The sequence below is a fragment of the Arvicanthis niloticus genome, chromosome 24 (genome assembly GCF_011762505.2).
Source record: "Arvicanthis niloticus isolate mArvNil1 chromosome 24, mArvNil1.pat.X, whole genome shotgun sequence".
NCBI lineage: Eukaryota > Metazoa > Chordata > Mammalia > Rodentia > Muridae > Arvicanthis > Arvicanthis niloticus.
In genome coordinates this window covers 41,087,703-41,101,259 of record NC_133432.1, presented here as the reverse complement: position 1 = coordinate 41,101,259, position 13,557 = coordinate 41,087,703, and the positions used below count along the sequence as shown (strand labels likewise).

General features: G+C 46.3%; 1 long non-coding RNA gene across 1 annotated transcript; it reads right to left on the bottom strand.

Annotated features, from left to right (window-relative positions):
- Positions 1-4,299: 4,299 nt before the first annotated feature.
- Positions 4,300-12,985, bottom strand: LOC143438203 (uncharacterized). Its single transcript, XR_013107192.1, has 2 exons — positions 12,847-12,985; positions 4,300-5,302 (listed from the first exon to the last, which is right to left on the bottom strand). It is a non-coding gene; the product is annotated as an uncharacterized LOC143438203 (long non-coding RNA).
- Between the last annotated feature and the right edge of the window lie 572 nt (positions 12,986-13,557).

The following is a 13,557-nucleotide window of genomic DNA, read 5'->3' as shown; positions in this document are numbered from 1 at the left end:
AGGAGCTGAGAGTTCTACATCTTGTTCTGAAGGCAACCAGGAGAAGACTGTCTTTCGAGCAGCTAGGAGGAGGGTTTCAAAGCCTACCCTCACAGTGACACACTCCAACAAGCCCATACCTCCTAATAGTGCCACTCCCTGGGCCAAACATATTCAAACACTTGATTCTATGAGGGTCAAACTATTCAAACCACTACACAGATTATCTGAGATGTAACTCCTGGGAAAGTGTCATTTGAGCCCTCTCCAGAGGAGTCTCAACCCACAGCTTGAAAACTACTGTCTTAGCTGATTAAGAAGCAGACAGCTGGGTCCAGAGCCAGAAGCGGGTATCATTTTCAAGTCCCTCCTGAGTAATTCACTTCTGCTAACTAATCCACACTCTCAAGGATTCTACAAAAACCCAAAGCAACACAGCTGAGTGGGAGGAGAGACCAAGCTATTACAGGAGCCTGCAAGGGACATTTCACATGTAAACCATAACAGCTATGATAACAAATGCAAATAGGCTATATGCTCAGTTGAAAAGGACAATCTTCTAGAGAAGACCACTCTTTGCTGAAGGGTTAATGAGTAAATCAGATTGCCTTGTGGGGATTGACTTAATTATAGATATAGGATGGCCCAGTCCACCATGGGTGGTACCATTCCCTGTGTAGGCAGTCTTGGGCTATGTAAGAAAGTGAGCTGAGCAGGAGTTGGCAAGTGAGCCAACAGTGTTCCTCCATGATTTCTGCTGCACTTTCTTGGCTGTGAGTTCTCTGGTTAGAGGTAACACTACATGGGTTGGTATCAGGCCTGCCTACTGGTTTCTGCCTGGACTTCTTTCAATGATTAACTGTAGTTTGTAGGCTGAAAAAACCCTTTCCTTCCAGAAGCTGCTTTCGGTTGGTGTGTTTTATCACACCAACAGAATAATTCCTATATTATTTTCACACTAGGAAATCTTAAACTCCTAGAAGGATAACCAGTATTTTTAGAATGACCTACCTTTGTTTTAAGCATTGCATTATGTCAGGTGCATGGATATACCTATTCCTTAATCTTAAAACAAACTCACCACCCGGTCTTTATTTACTATAACAAAACACCCGAGTCTATTGTGCTTTGTAAAAGAAAGAAAACCAAAAAGCTTAATTTTGGCACACAGATCTCGAGGTGACTACATTTGGAAAGGGCCTTATGCTGGACCACAGTGGTAGATGACATCAAATAAAAGAAGACTATGACACAAAAATGTTAACAGCTCCAGCTAAGATGTCAAATGTACAGAGTGGTTCCACTCATAATAGCTTGTTTCTCCGGTAACTAACCTATTGGTGCAAGACTCAGGCTGCTTTCAAGAGCCAGGCTCAAAGCATTGTCCCTGTGATGTACGTCCTGTCAACTCTTGCTTCTGCTGCATCAGAGACAAAGCTTTCAGCACATAAACCATTTAGGGATAAGCCATTTCTGTGTGACTAAAGCCAGGCACTGTTATGACCCAGGCTCATTTACAGAGGAGCAAAGTGACCCTTGGAGAAGAAGATACTTTGCCCTGGGTCACAATGCTGGGAACTGCCAGCTCTGGTACAGGACTCTCTGTGTGCATGAATATCCAACCCATCCACACTGCTTCAGCCGGGGTGGTGGAAGCTCATGATCTGCTTCTTCAGCTTTCATCTTATTCTTGAGGACTGATAGAGTGGAAGCCAGCATCCTCAGAATGCAAGATGCTTTGTGTGACAGCTCCCTATCCAAAGCAGGATCATTTCCACTTCTTCAGACAGACATTGACCTGACCCTACTACCCTAAGAAACATCAGCTTTGGCTTAATTTATGGAAGATGTTTCAGGTAAGGAAAATCACATTTGGGAGCTGAAGAGATGGCTTAGCAGTTAAGAGCACTTGCTGCCCTTGCAGAGAGTTTGGGTTTGGTCCCTAGAACCATCACGGTGGTTCACGATGGTCTTTCTGTGATTCCATTTAAGAAACAAACTTAACATTGGCTTTATAAAACCTATCAATAACAGGTTAAAAAAAATCTTTAAAAAAATAAAAAAATAAAAATCACATTTGTAAGAAATGAATTGATCATGTATATTTTTTATTTGTTTTTTTTTCCTATTTCCAGTTCATAACTGAGCCCCAAGAGAACAGGATGGATCCCTGCTCTGATGGAGAAAAGCATGCTCTCTTTCATTTTGTTGTCCATTAAACAAACAAGACTTTAAGGAATTTCCCAGATAACTGTCTTACAAGCCTCCAGGACTTGGCAGTAATTTTAACTCTAGGGTTCTTTCCTAACTGAAAAAGCAATCCAGCTCCATTTGATGTGTGCCAGAGTAAAATGATAGCTTTGGCATGGTGTCGACAGGGTAATTGAAATGTTCATTTTCTTAAAATACTTTGTCTTTTATCCCCATGGTATCCTGAATTTTAATTGTATTGTGTGTGTGTGTGTTATGGTGTGTGTGTTATGGTGTGTGTGTTATGGTGTATGGTGTGTGTGTATATGTGTGATGTGTGCATATGTGCATGGTGTGTTTGTGTATATGTGTTGTATGGTGTATGTGGGTGTGGTGTTGTAGTATGTGTGTGTATGTGTATGTATGTGGTATGTGTATGTGTGTGGTGTATGTGTATATGGTATAGTGTGTGTGTGATATGTGCAGTTGTGTATGTGTGTGGTGTATGTGTATATGGTATAGTGTGTGTGTGATATGTGCAGTTGTGTATGTACAGTGATATGTGTATGTTGGGTATATGTGTGGTATGTGTATATGTTGTGGTGTGTGTATGTGGTGTGGTATGTATGTATGTGTGGTGTGTATATGTGTGTAATGTGTGTGGTGTGTATATGTGTGTAATGTGTGTGGTGTGTGTGTATGTATGTGTGTTATGTGTGGTGTGTGTGGTGCTCTGTGTGTATGTTATGTGTGGTGTGGTGTGTGTGTGGTGTGCTGTGGTGTGTGTATGTGTGTAGTATGTGGTGTGTGTGGTGTTTGCCGTGGTCTGTGTGTGTATGTTATGCGTGGTATGTTGTGGTCTGTGTGGGTGTATGGTATGTGGTGTGTGTGTGGTGTGCTCACTTGTCTGTATGTGCACTGGAGCACTGGAGGCCAGAAGAGGGCGTTGTACTGTTTGGACTTGGAGTTAAGGACGCTTGTGAACCATCTGATAGGTACTGGGAATTAAATCCTTCAGAAGAGCAGCAAGTACTCCTAACTAATGAACCATCTCTCCAGCCCTGACAACAGCCTGACTTTTACTAGTATTTTTAGAATTAGCACAGAAAAAAAAAAAAAAAAAAAAAAAAAAAAAGCGTATGGTTTCTCTTATCTTCAATCCATTTGCATATATCTTAAGCATTGCCAGAGATTTCTACAGAAAAGGTATATATGTATGCTCCCTCTACTGCAACAAGTTGCAACATATTGCGCCCACACATACCCAGGAATTCACTTGAAGTTCTGCCCAGCACATACTTTGGAAATTAGGTTAGAACAAGCGGCTGGTTGTGCCTTACTCATGGCCTTTTCGAGACAGAGTGCCTTTGAGCACCGAGGCTGTGCTCATGTGATGGTGTAGTTGTTATGTACAGAGCTGAGAAGCTTTCTGGTTCCGCTGGAAGAAATTCCTGTGGGAGCTGTTTCCCACCCCCCCACCCCCACCCCCAGCCTCGAAATTTCAAATGCAAACCCTTATTTTATCTGGTTACTTCTCGGAGAAGCCACAGCCAGAGCTAAGGAATGGGGAGAGATGTCGAGACAGCTCCAGGTTGGTTCTCGGTTCACTTCAGGCTCTGTTCTCCTTGCAGAAGTTTCATCTCAAAACCGAGCATCCAAGTAAAATCTTCTCTGCGGCAAGCAAGTTCCCAGCATGCCTTGCGGGTCGGTGTTCAGAGCCTGCCTGGCTTAGTCGCATGATTAATTTGTGTACTTTTGTGGCGTTTTCAATTCCCTTGGAACACCCGTGTTCCACACCTGCAGATCACAGCCAAAAGAGGCGGCTCATCTAGACAGCCATAGGCACCTTGAACGGAATGGTTCCTTTTTTTAATGATCCCTACCCACCACCTTTTTGCCTCAGGGTAGGGCCTCACTAGGCTACTCTGGAGTTTGCCCTCCTCCCTCCTTCTTCTAACTCCCCAGCCCTCAAGCCATCCTCAGGGCTGGAGGTACAGGTGTGTGTTGTCACATCTTACAGTTTCCTGTTCTTTTAAAACACCAAGTGCATTTGCTCTATACCAGGGTTACTTAAACTTTCCCCACTCTTTTTGCTCAAAAAACTCCTTTTTTGGGGGGTGGGGGGGTTCTGAGACAGAGTTTCTCTGTGTAGTCCTGGCTGTCCTGGAACTCACTCTGTAGACCAGGCTGGCCTCGAACTCAGAAATCCGCCTGCCTCTGCCTCTCAAGTGCTGGGACTAAAGGCGTGCGCCACCACTGCAGCTCAAGAATTTTTTTATGTGATCTTTGGCACATATAAATAGGTATACACACAAAACATTTATGGATACCTCATATTGAAATTTTATTTTGAAAAGAATTCTCTGGTAGACATATAATTTTACAAATTGTTAAAGACAAAGTGAATTCACGAAGTAATGAGATGGACGCCCTTGTTTATTTTGACCTAGAGAATAAAATCTTGGCAGAGTGTTTGGTGCTGCAGGGCGTGGGAGCATCTTCAACATTTTGATTTTTGTAATTGCTAATGCCGAGGATGACATTTTGCACAAGTATGTGGTCCAAAATGGTAGACATGTGTTTAGGGCCGTTTCTGACATTGTTGAAAATTCTGTCCTAACCTCAAGCCAAGATTCATTTACAGTAGTTTACGAGACTGAAGCCAGCAACTCAAATGGCAATTTTAAAATTCCAACACAACACCATCCAAGGATATGCTGATTTTATATTTACATGCAGAGGAATGACAGAGGAAAAGGCTAAAGTCTTTGCTTCCTGTAGTTAAACTTGCAAGTGTCTATAAGACTAGAAAGCATCATACGTACTGCAAAATTATCAAAATTCATAACACCCAGTAGTCTTGAATATGAGCTGAGGCGTTTGGGGCAGGGCTGTTGACGTCATGTGTGACATTATGATGGCATGCATGTTGCTGTGTGTTCAAGATGGAACTGCACTGAAGTGCAGTGAAGTTTCTAGAATCCACATAGGCACAGGTTGCTGGAAATGATGGCTCTGTCATGAGCAATGCTTGAATCCAGCTGTTTGAATCCAGATGTCAGCCTCTTTGCATGGGAGGCAGCACATGCCAGCCAGGGTCGGAGTGGGTGACAGATCTGAGTGTCTTCTGCCTCTGGAAGGTGGATGTAACAGCTTGGTCCTTTTGTTAGTTTTTGCTCTGTAGAGACTCTAAAGCTAACTTGCAATATGATTCATGTAGGAGGGAAGAGTGAGACAGAATTCCTTTCATTTTTCCCCCCATGATTCCTGGAACTATCAAGAAAACAAACCAAGGTAGTTTGGATCTAAAAGGAGAGGAGAATAGCGTCTGTCCAAAGGTAGACACATTTGTAAGGCCAGGGGCAATGGCACATACCTATAACCCCAGAGAAAAAGGATCATGGGGTCAAGCCTGAGCTACATTGTGAGTTCCAGGCCAGCCTGAACTGTGAGAACTTGTCTCAAAGCCAAGCCAAGCCAAACAAACAGGGGATGGAAAACATGACAAAGCAACTCCTTGACTTGGTTCTGCTGCTGTGAAGAGGCATCATGACCTAGGCAACTCTTAGCTGGGGGCTTGCTTAGAGTTTCAGAGGTTCAGTTCACTACCAGCAGGAAGCATGGTGGCAGGCAGGCAGGGAGGCATGTTGCTGGACCAATAGCTAAGAGTTTTATAACTTAATCCACAGACAGGAAGCAGAAAGGGGAGTGGCTCCTGAAACCTCAAAGTCAATCCCCTAGTGACACACCTCCTCCAACAAGGCCACACCTCCTAATCCTTCCCAAACAGTTCCACCAGCTGGGGTCTAAAAGTGCAGCTATGTGAGCATGTGAGGGACATTCTCGTTCAACCACCATGTGCCTAAGCCCAAACTAAACAGGCTTCTGGGCAGACAACAGGCTGCTTTTCCATCAGCTTCTCCAGAATGACAGGAACTACCCACGGCTCGTTATTTTTAAGGGACCTTGGAAAGAACACACAGACTTTCTTCAAAGGTGGAAGCAGAAAGGCCGCCTGGGTTCCATTTTGTAAATGCTATTGTGAATGAGATCTTACGTTTTACAGTAAAACTTGAATGCACATCTTTTTTTGGACTCAGAAGACTAACAGGCAAAGGTTGGTTTCTGCGGCTCTAATGATCGTCACTGTTCATGGACTCACCGTGTTGTGTGCTTAGACTACTTCCCACAATGCAGGAAAGAGGCTGAATGAGGTTTCCAGAGGCCTTTTCCCTGCTGGTGGCTAGGAGGCAAACCACACTGGTAATAGGACAAGAGTCTCAACAGCAGTGTCCCTTGACGAGCACATGCTAGTGTCTACGCCTTAATCTAGCTGCGTGATGCTGTTATTTGTCAATTTATTGCAATAAAGTGATTGTATTTAAAAAGTCTCCTTAGCATTACATGAATAGATATTTATATATTTGAAATTCAAATTTTGCTTTCTTTCTTTCTTTCTTTTTTTCTTTCTTTCTTTCTTTCTTTCTTTCTTTCTTTCTTTTTTTGGGTTTTTTTTTTCTTCCGAGACAGGGTTTCTCTGTGTAGTCCTGGCTGTCCTGGAACTCACTCTGTAGACCAGGCTGGCCTCGAACTCAGAAATCTGCTTGCCTCTGCCTCCCAAGTGCTGGGATTAAAGGCATGTGCCACCACTGCCTGGCATATTTTTATTTCTTAAAGTGGCCATCCTAGTTCTGGTTGGAAGGAGTGGGAAACATTTTCAGCAGCAGTGGCTGCTTAAACCACAGGTCTTTCCTCTTTTTCCCTTTTCTGCTTTTCTAATTCTTCTATGTGACTGGAATTGCCAGCATATAGAAAGAGGATATTGTCACTGTCATGAGACATCTTCTGGATTTATTTACTTCATCGGTGTCTTGATTAGACTCTACTGACTCTATTTAGAACATCCTGACCTTTCCTTGTTTTGTAGTAGAAATTTTTATGCATTTGCTTATTTGCCAACTAAGCCTTCTTCCTATATGTTTATAGACCCAACCATCTATCTATGCATTCATCCACCCATGTACCCATCCAACCTTCATCTATCCATCCATCCATCCATTCATCCATCCATCCATTCATCCATTCATCCATCAATACATACATACATACATACATACATGCATCCATCCATCCATCTAACCATCCACTTACACATCTATTAATCTATTTATCAACCGTTCATTCATATACCTTTGGATTTTTGTATCTGCACAACTTTACCATGTACCTTAAATGTTACCAGTTGCCTGGAGACCAACTCCAAAATCTGAAATAAAGTACAGAGAAGCTGGAAGCTAGACAGAACTCTCCTCATGTTCCAATCAGGGAGTCCTGACTGTAGAAACAAATAGACCCAGACAGTGCATACAATCAGGCTGAAAGTTTTATTTTCTACTTAGTCTCAGCCAGAGAAAAGGTGAATGGTGGAGGGGTGGGGAGGGCAGTCCTTCCTATCAGAAACACACAGGAATTTAGACCAGAAGGGGTTCTACCGTCTTCCCCAGGTTACTTCTAGTGCGCCCAGGGCCATTGTCATTTTAGCCAGAAAGGATGAGAATGTGGTAGAGTGTGACATGATTAAGACCAAGCCTGGAAATGGTCTTTATGGCTTCTCACCAGAAAGCTAGTAGGTAGCGCTCTAGAGGAGAAAACACACTATCCAAGTGGCTAAGCACAGGGCCTCTCAGTCATAAAGGAGGCAGGCTATGCATGTGCAGGAAGAAAGCACGAGTGGATTTGGGGAACTTGCACAGTTAGCTCCATTTCCTTTACTTGTGAAGTGTGCTACTGATAGCATCTCAAGACAATTGGGAAAATCCTGAATCCTCCTCATCCTCCTTCTTCACTTGTTGGGGAAGATGGAGACTGTGGTGGTTTAAATAGGAATGGCCCCCACAGACTCATATGTTTGAATGCTTGGCCTATAGGAAGTGCACTATTGGGAGGTGTGGCCTTGTTGGAGTGGGTGTGGCCTTGTTGGAGGGGTGTGGCCTTGTTGGAGTGGGTGTGGCCTTGTTGGAATAGGTGTGGCCTTGCTGGAGGAGTGTGGCCTTGTTGGAGTAGGTGTGGCCTCGTTAGGGGAATTATGTCACTGTTGGGGTAGGCTGTGAAGTCTCCTATGCACCAGCTCTGTGGTGCACAGTCTCCTTCTGCTGCCTGCAATTCCAGATGTAGAACTCAGCTTCCAAGCCAGCACTGTCTTGCTTCCTGCCAGATGATAATGGACTGAACCTCTGAACTGTAAGCTAGCCCCAGTTAAATGCTTTCTTTATAACAGTTGCCATGGTCATGGTGTCTCTTCACAGCAGTGAAACCCTAACTACGACAGAGACCTTATTAGCTACTTTCTGCTCCTGTGGAAAAATACCATGACCAAAAGTAACGTAAGGAAGCAAGGTTTTATTTTAGCTTATGGTCCTCATGGCGAGGAAGGAATGGCGTAATGGTGCAAATAGGAAGCTGACTGATCATATTTCATCTGCACAGGAAGCAGAACGTGTGGAGGAGGAAGTGGGGGAAAGGCTATAAACCCTCTGAGCCCACTCCCACTGTTGTACTTTGTCCAGCAAGGCTGCCCACTTCCCCAAAGAGCCACCATCTGGGGACCAAGTGTTCAAATACCTGAGCCTATGAGGGACACTTATTCAAAGCACCACAGATTTTAATCCCTTATAACATAGATGAATGAATAGTTATCGTCTGGGAGAGACGTCTGCTTGCAGGAAATGGAGGCTCAGCTATTTAGGACACGCCAGTACTAAAAATACCACCCTGAAAAGGTGTTCTGCTGCAGGTTGCAGCCACAGACATTCTAGATTTTCAAGGCTGACCTAGCCTTGGTTACAGGTTCGTGGCTGCTCACAGGCGTGCTGTAGTTGCCATGGGAACCAGCCACTCACAAAGTGTTCTTCTCTAGGGTCCCCTGAACTCTGCCCCAGCTGCTGTGCCTAGCATCTTCTCAGATGCTGCCATGGGAACCACTGAAATGTTAGCATCTCCCTCTAGCCCACCAGCCCACCCAGCAGAGTGATGCTGGGGGCCACACAGTGGGGGCTGGGCTTCTAGAGCATGAAGTTACCCAGTTTCAGCTACTTCTGTGGGGTAGTGCATTTGAAGTTCAAAGCAGTCAACTAGGACAGGGACTACTGGAACACTTCCCAGCTAACCAGAAAAGAGGGAGACATCTCCCCCCCCCCAAAAAAAAAAACAAGCAGCAGAAAAAAATGGAAGAGAGATCCATTCTTTATCCTCCAAAGAGCTTCTGGGGTGGTGGAGGCAGCTCTGAACAAAGACTCTGATTCCATCCCTGGGGGATGTGCATCCTGAAACATTCTCAGAGAAGTGCATGTTCAGACACTAAACCCTGTAGGCCTGTGGGAGTGTACTCAAAACATTCATCTAGTTTTAGATTTCTTGGGCTCACAGAAAGAAGAAAACCCAGGTGTCCCTCTACTCTCCAGTGACAAACCTTGTCCTCCAACCAAGCCTGTCTACACTTCTATGACCTGCATTGGGTCCTGGTTTGGAAACTAAAGCCAGATTTTTCTGATGATGGGAAGACTTTATATTTACTGTCACAGTATGCAAGGAAATAAATTCCTGTTTGATTCCTGTCTGACTCTTGTCCCTGTTTCTTCCTGGAGCCAGAACTGCAGTGTGGCTTGTTCTTCTGTGAAAGACATGTTCAAGGCCTCCATGTCTGACTCCATGTTCCTTCAAGGGCTAGTCAATTGTGTCCTGTTTTAGCATTGAAAGCCCAGCCTTCAAGGATGCTCATCCATTATGGGCCAAAGCTAGAACAGATATCTTAAGGCATGGCCAGCCGAGCCTTGATTCCTGTGATTGGCTGAGGATCCATACATTGTTTCCTTGCCCATTACAGGGAAAATAAATGCCTGTCTTATGGAATTGAAAAGATTATAAATCCTTTCACATAGGAAGTGCTCAATCGATGCCAGTTATTTTTTTCTGGGTGGGCATTTCAACAGTAGTGACATCACTGTTAAAAGCTCTCACTGTGCTTTTACAGCCAATGCTGAGGTCCCAGAGGACAGAGAGCCAAGAGAGGACTCATGGCAGTTCCCAGGTAGGAGTGGCATGCCTCCCCCATCTGCTGCAGGTCATGAATGAACACTGAAGGGAGAGCCATGACAGAGTGAGAATCTAGCGAATATCAGGTAAACCTGAGCAGAGCCACCCATGTCCAAAGCCTGGCTTGGGAACTCTAATCCAGTTCATGGAGAAAGAGACCGGAGGCTCCGAAGCCTGGAAGTGTCTCAGAGGAGACAGCCAGACAGCCTAGTAGGAACATCTATGTAGGCACTCCTGAATTCTCAGGAAGTTCTGGACTATTTTAATCTATTCTATAATGTATTTTTTAAATATAAATCCAGGGGGGCAGGGAACAGCACACAGGATTCTCTCTGGGGGGAACAACCTGGATGTCTGATGTCTCCAAGGTATCTTGTAGCTGAACTTGGAGAGAGCCACCCCCTCCAAAGAGGTACAGATTTTAGGCAAAAGGAGCTTCCTCTCTTGGAGGGTCCAGTTCCCCCCTCTACTGTGAATTCTTCCCTAGAAAGTCTGCCTACATTCACGGAGGAGTCAGGACCTTCCTTCCTTCTCCCTCTATGGCGATGTGTCCTTTGGGGCTGCAACTGTGGGAAGGCTTTTCTTTTTTCATGCTCATGAATTGCAATTCTTTGACTTCTTGGTCATGACAAGGTTGCCTAGAAGTAAGCCCTCTGTATAGAGGTCACAACATTGAGGATGACATTGAGCAAGGCAAATGACAGAAAGGTCTCCAAACCACTCAAGACACCTCATTCCCTCGGGACCAATGGTTCTTTCTATGGTGCATGCAAAGGGCAGGGCAAGTGTGTGTGTAGACAGACTTCAAAATATATCTGTGCCTTCAGGTAGGCTTAGTGTTGCTCAAATTACTTCCTCGGGGAGGCAAAAACAATGTCTACCTGCCTCCTAAGGTCTGAATGGTGAACAAAAACAGATTCCACCAATGTTCCCCATGGGGAACCAGTGACTTTATTGGCCTTAACTACAAGAGCAGAGATGACTGGTTAGCTACAAGAGTGTGTGTTAGCATTTCTTCTAGGCTCCATCCCACAGTTACCTGGCAACAGCCAGGTATGCATGGCTTACTATAAAAGGGGCTGTTTGCTCTCTCCTCTTGTTCTTACTTTCTTACTCTCTTACCCTCTGCCATTTCTCTCCCTGACCCCTTTCTCCCCTTCCCCCTCCCCCACATGTTCCTCCTCCTCTTCCCCCTCCTCTTCCTCCTCCTCCTCCTCCTCCTCCTCCTCCTCCTCCTCCTCCCCCTCCTCATCGTTCTTGTTTTTCTTGTTATTCTCTGTCTCTCTCTCTCTCTCTCTCTCTCTCTCTCTCTTTCTCTCTCTCCTCCCTTCCCAACTCTACTTCCCGTGCCTTAAACAAACTCTATTCTGTCATATGGCTGGTATCTCAGGGGGAAAGTGATGCCTCAGCAAGGGCCAGCATAGGTACCCCCTTCCACCTCACTATACCTGGCTATATTAAAACATATCTTGGCTTCTTCTTCCTCTTCCTCTTTCTCCCTCTCCTTCCCCCTCTCCTTCCCCCTCTCTTTTCTCCCCGTCTCCCCCTCTCCCCCCTCCCCCTCTCCCCTCCCCCTCTCCCCCCTCCCCCCTCCCCCTCCCCCCCTCCCCCCTCCCCCTCTCCCCCTCCCCCTCTCCCCCTCTCCCCCTCTCCCTCTCCCCCTCTCCCCCTCTCCCCCTTCCCCCTCTCCCCCTCTCCCCCCTCCCCTCCTCCCCCTCTCCCCCTCTCCCCCTCTCCCCCTCTCCCCCTCTCCCCCTCTCCCCCTCTCCCCCTCTCCCCCTCTCCCCCTCTCCCCCTCTCCCCCTCTCCCCCTCTCCCCCCTCTCCCCCTCCCCTCCCCCTCCCACTCCCACTCCCCCTCTCCTTCTTCTCCTTCTTCAAATAAAACACAAGGCTGCACTGGAAAGCCTTTATCCAGTAGGAATGATGGATTTCCCATAGCTACAGTGGTGGAGTACCACCCTCCTCCTACTTTTCTCCAGCCTATATACTTGAGCCCCTCCTCTGGGTCACATGACATTAGAGTAGAGTTACATAGAACAGGTTGGGGGGGGGGTGTGGCTGGGCAAACAGTCAGTAAGCTCAGATGGGATGCTCTTTTGTAAATGGAGAGAGTTGAATTCCTGAAGCTGATTGTTTGTCTCAGAGGATCCTACCGTACAACATTCATCATCTCCAGTATCAAACCCAGGGAGCTGAGGACCAGGCACCCAGTTCTCTCTCAGGAGACAAGGATGGGACCAGAGCAAACATGCTGCCTCTATCTTTATCTCTCCCATTCACCTCACAGGGGATGGAATGCCACCACATGGGTATCATGCATCCCCCCTTAACTGCTTCCCTCCACTTTAAAGACAGCTGCCTAGTGTCGATAGTGCACTGGCCTCTAAGATCTGCACTCCTTGCAGGCGAACTGCTGTTAGCAACTGTGCCTCATCAGAATTCCTTCTCACCAAGGGGGTTGCACTATATACAAGTTCTTAGTAAATGTTGTGCATTCCTAAACAGAAGTCAAAAACCATTTGACGTTATGCTGTTAGGGGCATGTACCAAGCGCAGAGAGAATAAAGCCCAAACCACAACCTACCTCCTTTCTCACCATCCCACGGTCCACATTCACAGAACACAGATCGGCTTTATTCTCTCTTCGACGAGCTGATCTCTCCCTATCTTTCACACAAGCAAGGCTCATGTATGAGTATCAGGCTGACTCTGGTGCATAGCTATGGAACCCTAGGGTCAGATAAAGTGTATGTGTGTGTGGGGGGGGGGGATGTAACCCTTCAGGGTGGGGCGGGGAGCCCTTCAAAACAGTGCTTGCTTGGCTCCCCCTTGGGGCCTGCCAGAGAGCCTTGCATGGACTCTGGATCTCATTACCGCTGCGCCTGGCCTCGGCACGGGTCTGGTTTCTATCACTTGACTGTTGATTTGACCTGCAATCATCATCAGAGGGCACATTCCTGGCCCGTGGTTTAAGAGAAAAGCATACTTTTGCCTGCAGCTGCAGCGCGGGCGCTCTGTTTCAGAGCTGCGGAGTTCAGTTCTGAGGCTCCTCCTCCTGTCAGCATCTGGCTGTGCTCTGTAGCTTTGATTTCAGAGGTAGACAGGCAGGCAGGCAAGCAGGCTCGCAGGATGCGGGAGGGCATGTGCGCCACCCCCCGACCCCCCCAGCCAGGATCTGCTCGAGAGCTGAAAAGTGCAAACGCAGCCAGATGAATGTGTGCTGGAGTATTTGTGGTGGAGGCCCCCAGGGAGTCCTGGGACTCTGTGTCTTTACTGGAAACACCCAATAAATTGC